This window comes from Pipistrellus hanaki, assembly GCF_964339955.1.
Source record: "Pipistrellus hanaki genome assembly, chromosome: 20".
Classification (NCBI taxonomy): domain Eukaryota; kingdom Metazoa; phylum Chordata; class Mammalia; order Chiroptera; family Vespertilionidae; genus Pipistrellus; species Pipistrellus hanaki.
The window spans coordinates 6,083,416-6,088,711 of NC_140522.1; the positions used below are offsets into that span (position 1 = coordinate 6,083,416).

General features: G+C 40.1%; 1 long non-coding RNA gene across 1 annotated transcript in view; it reads left to right on the forward strand.

The window, feature by feature from the left end:
- Positions 1-119: 119 nt before the first annotated feature.
- Positions 120-5,296, forward strand: part of LOC311614271 — a 409,943-nt gene continuing 404,766 nt past the window's right edge. The window contains exons 1-2 of the long non-coding RNA XR_014793611.1: positions 120-201; positions 3,233-3,322. This is a non-coding gene — a long non-coding RNA (uncharacterized lncRNA). The remainder of the gene's footprint in view (positions 202-3,232; positions 3,323-5,296) is intronic.

Below are 5,296 nucleotides of genomic sequence, written 5' to 3' on the forward strand. Positions count from 1 at the left end.
GCCCGCGCACGTACTCACGCACGGCACGCACGCCCGGCTGGGGGGCGAGGCGTGTTTGAGGACGCGCATGCGCGACAGGTCAGGCGCTGTCCCGCTTCTGGGTCAAGTCTGCAGCCACCAGTTCAGTGGATGCTGTGAGTTGGGCTTTTTTTTGTTTTTTGTTTTTTTGCTAAGAGTGGTTTTATAGAAGAGGCAGCTTCGGTAAGGGCAAGGAATATGTATAAAAATATTTTCTTTGCTGTAGGATTTTAAACAGAAATCCTAAACTCAGGACTTTTTTTGTTTGGGAACAGATCGGTGTTCATAATTTTAAAGTGGAACAGGTATCGTGTTTTCCCGAAAATAAGACCTACTTGCAGGTTTCCTTCTGAGTGAAATATAAGGGCTTCCCCCCAAAAATAAGCCCCCTCCTCCCCCCTAGGCTAAACATGAGAGATTTGGTCCACTGATTCTGAAAGAAATGGAGTCACAAGAAATTCACCAGGAAATTCAGGAATTGGATTGTTAGGATGATGTTCCAGAAGATGATGACATGATTGTCATGGAATAAATGAGTAAATTCTTGATACTGTAGGATTCACAGTTTGTCTGGTTTGTGTTGACAACTACCGTACTGCCCTACCGTATACAGGTAATAAATTTCCTTTATTTTCATTTAACAATGAATGTGTACCGTATTCTTCTTCAGGGAGAAATAAGACATCCCCTGAAAATAAGACCTAGCGCATCTTTGGGAGCAAAAATTAATATAAGACAATGTCTTATTTTCGGGGAAACAGGGTAGTAGCTTAGGCTTGGGAGCTTGAACAAGATGTAGCTAACTAGCTATTGATACTCGGGGGAAAATAGCACTCTGTATAATTAAAAAAAATAGTTTACAGAACAAATCTAACTTAAAGGGGGACCACCTCACCCCCATGGGTTATGGAAAAAAAAATGGAAAATAAACGTAGGCCATGGAGTGGAAGACTTGGGACCCCTCGCATTGTTGATGGGATCGCAAAATGGTGCAGCAGCTAAGGAAGAAATAGTTTGGCAGTTCCTCCTCAAAAAGTTAAACAGAATTACCATATGATCTAACCATTTCACTTCCAAAATGTAAATGCAAAAAGAAAAACACGCACAGAGAACATGAAAGCAGGGCTGCAAACATACGTGTACACCAGTGTTGATGGCAACATTTTTCACAATAACCAACTCAAATGTCCATCCTTGGATTAACGGAAAACAAAAGGTGGTATAGACACACAATGGAATATTATTCAGCCTTAAAAAGGAACGAAATTTTGATACAACATAGGTGAACCTTGAAAACATTACGCTATAAAAAAAAAAAAAAAAAAAAAAGAACTGCAGAAAACATAGTAGGCACTATAAAAACACTTTAGTATTATATACAGGCAGTCCTCGGGTTATGTTAGACTCCACGTATGTCATTTCGTAGTTATATCACCGTCTCCCATTTATTTAGGTTCCGTCATTTCAACGTAGGTACATATGTGCTTTGTTTTTTATTATTTATTTACTACAAGTAAAGGTCAGGAATTGTTTTCTTTCTTTTAATTTGTTTTTACTGTTCGCTGCATTACTGCTGTGTATGTGCTCCATGTGAGTGACGTAGGTGCTTATGTAGCCGGGTTTCGACTTATGGAGAAAACCGTGTTACATCGCACCATAGGAACTGATCTCTGACATAACCCAAGGACCTACTGTAATCACATGGTTATTTTATACACTGACATAGCCAAAGGCTGAAATTAAATCTAAGGAACTGTTTTCTCCTTATAATTGTGCAAATTCTTCTAAGCTTTAGAATCTAAGGGGATCCATAACAAATGGCTTTGTAATCTTAGGTGGAATTTGCCTTAGGCACACAACCTATTATTGCTCAAAAACAATTGAATAATAGCGTTTGTCATTTGGCATATTTTACTGTCTAGAATTTCTATTACTTCAATTAAGATTTAAGGATTCCTCCCCCAAACCTTTACATTTCTAAGCACAACAAATAAAATGATTACTTATTTAAAGAAAGAAAGAAAGGAAATATTACGTTAAGTAAAGTAAGCTAGTCACGAAGGACAAATATTGTGTGATTTCACTTACATGAGGTACCTAGCATAGACAATTTTATGAAAGACTGAAAGTAAGGTAGTGCTTACCAAGACCTGAGGGGAGGGAAGAATGGGGAGCTACTCTTTAATGGCTTTAGCCACTGAACTATATACTTTTAAAAAAAATTAATTTCTTTATTAAGGTATCCCATATTTGTCCTCAACCCCCATTCCAATCCCCTACCCCCTCCACTCATGCTCCCACCCCCTTATTGTCCTTGACCACTGGTTAGGCTCATATGTGTGCATAAAAGTCCTTTGGTTGATCTCTCCCTTTTATCCCCACCCTCTCTTTGAGGTCCAACAGTCTGACCCACAGCTCTTTATCTCTGGGTCTGTTCTTGTCATCAGTCTATGTTGTTCTGAACTATCTACTTAAATGGATAATTTTTAAAAAATATATTTTTGTTGATTTCAGAGAGGAAGAGAGGGAGGGAGAGATAGAAACATCCAAAATGATAGAGAATCATTGATCGGCTGCCTCCTGCTCGTCCCCTTCTGGGCACCGAGCCTGCAACCTGGGCATGTGCCCTGACTGGGAGTCAAACCATAACCACCTGGTTCATAGGGACACGTGTTGTGGACACGTGCTGAGGTTCAACCACTGAGCTACAATGGCTGGGCCATTAAGTTAATATTATGTATATATTAATTATCATATTTTATAAAAGCACCCCTTCCCCCAAAATAAAATTACTTTCTATGTAAATATCCAACCACAGACATCTTTTAATACTGAGGGTTGTAGTCCTAGCACAGGTGGCTCTTTCCTCGTATAAAAATTCTAAACAACCCAGTGGAACTGTAAGTGCTGTTAAACACCTGACTTCCATTCGTTGTAATCGACATCACATTGAAGCCATTGCAACTTATCTTTTTGGTTAAAGGTAATCACCCTACTCCCAAGCAGCTGACCTGCTTCTCTATCACACTCTGTGCTAACACACGGTTATACCATGCTACGGATGGGAATCCGCATGTCATTCGAAACCCAGCTCACAAAGGAGCTTTTGAGTTCTTTTACTAAAACCTACAGATTTTGAGCTGAGAGTGGAGTCATTAAGGAGGACAGGATGAGTGCGGATGATGAATTCTCACAACAATTCTTCTATCTCTAGACCCGCCTTCCCCAGGTGAATCTCGTTAACCTCCAAGAGCCAGGTGAGAAGAGGGCAGCGCTATGCTCAGGCCATGTGGAGAGAGGCCAGGTAAGGCTTGTTTAAGTTCTACAAATGGAAAACCTTGCTGTGCATGACTCCATGCCTTTGAGACAGCAAAAAAATCAGAAACAATTCCTTCACAGCTGTGTTTATTATTGCTAGCAATAATAATAAGCAACTGACATTCATTGCATATTCGAGGTGCCAAGAAGCATCTTAAGGAAATTCCCATAGAACTCGGAACTGTTGCTGTTTTTGCCAGTGAGGTGCAGAGGTAAAGAACTTGACTCAGGGTCATCCTACCTGTCCTTTGTAGAGTCTAGACTCACACCTAGGGCCCATTTGACTCCAGACTTAGGTCTGCGGTGGGCTGTTTCTCTGTTTTCTGTGTCCATCGGTTCCTGAGTGGAGGAGCTGGGGATAAAGAAATTAGAGAAAGAAGAGACAAGGAGGCAGAAATAGATTCATCAAGCTGGGCGCTAGGTGGGCGCCATCTTTCTGATGGAGAGGCAGCAAGGCTACTGGAACCACGCAGCAGGTTTATTTTATAGGGTCAAAGGAGCTTATTTGCATACTTAAGTAGGCCCTAGGATCACTGGATTTACATATCTAGACCCGCCCCTGCTGACACCTGGACAAAGGTACTCTGCCAGTGCCTTGGGCTCAGCTAACAATTTAAAGAATGTCCATGTGCCTTCTCAGGCAGGCCTCTACATAGGTCCTTAACTGGGACCCACATTTACACATTAGCTCACAAAAAATAAGACAAGACACACACCAGCTATGTTATTTAAACACAAAATCAAAGCAAAGCTTCTGGGATTTGGAATCTCCTATCGATTAAGAATTCCTGTGGTTCTTCAGATGTCCCCAATTCTCCTGGTGTTAGTTCCTGGCTTATTTCTCCATCACAGTGACCACCTGCTTGAGCAGTACCTGAAGGTTGGGATTCTGAGTTTCACCTTGAACTTGAGCCTTCCCAGATTCAGGATCATTATTTCGAATCGGCCAGATTCTTCCAACCTAATCAAAGTGCTCTTTTATTTCCAGTGATTTAAATGCTTAGCTATTGTTGCTATTTCTTTCATCTTTATTTATAGAACAAACAGAAGGTTTGAGATGACTATATTTAGAAATGCCATCTGGTAGGCAAACTATTGAACAAAAATGTTTTGTTCCTTTCATGTGACTGCAGTACTTTGAAATGTAATTAAGTTTCAGGATGGTTGTTTGCTTCTTTTATGGTGGATCTTTTGCCCTGTTGAACTTGAGGGGGAAATTATCCTGGGGAGAATTTTATTGGTACATTCTTTTATTCTTTGAGTATCTTTTAATTATTTTGTTGTTGCTCATTTGCTTTCAGCCAGTCTGTGTGCCCATTATGGATGCACTCCGTTTTTGCTAACTTGAATGTCTAAACTAAGAGAATCAAGTAAACAAAATAAAGGCAAAAGAGGAAAGTCTCCCTTTTTGCAAAGTTTCAATATCTGTTGGGCTCTCAACATATAAATGTCAGGGTCAGAATTTAGTTTGCTGTTCCACTATGTGTTTAGAAATCCTTTAGGGCACACTTGTTGACTTAAAAAAGTGATTGAAATATTAGCCATTTAGAGTAGTATGTTTGGTATTTTCAAATGATTGCAGTTAAATGAAATCACATTAGTCATGCAGACATTGCAGTTATCCATTAGTTGTTTTATTCATTTTTGAGCATCCAGTTGTATCCTCTCCATTGTTTTTTTTTTTTTTAATATATATATTTTTATTGATTTCAGAGAAGAAGGAGAGGGAGAGAGAAATAGAAACACCCATGATGAGAAAGAATGAACAATTGGCTGCCTCCTGCATGCCCCCTACTGGGGATCCAGCCTGCAAACCTGGTATGTGCCCTAACTGGGAATCCATCTGTGACTTTGTGGTTCATAGGTCAATACTCAACCACTGAGCCACACTGGCCAGGCCATTGGTTGGTTTTTACCTGTTGCATTATTCAAAGGGACAGAGAAACACATGTACATAAAC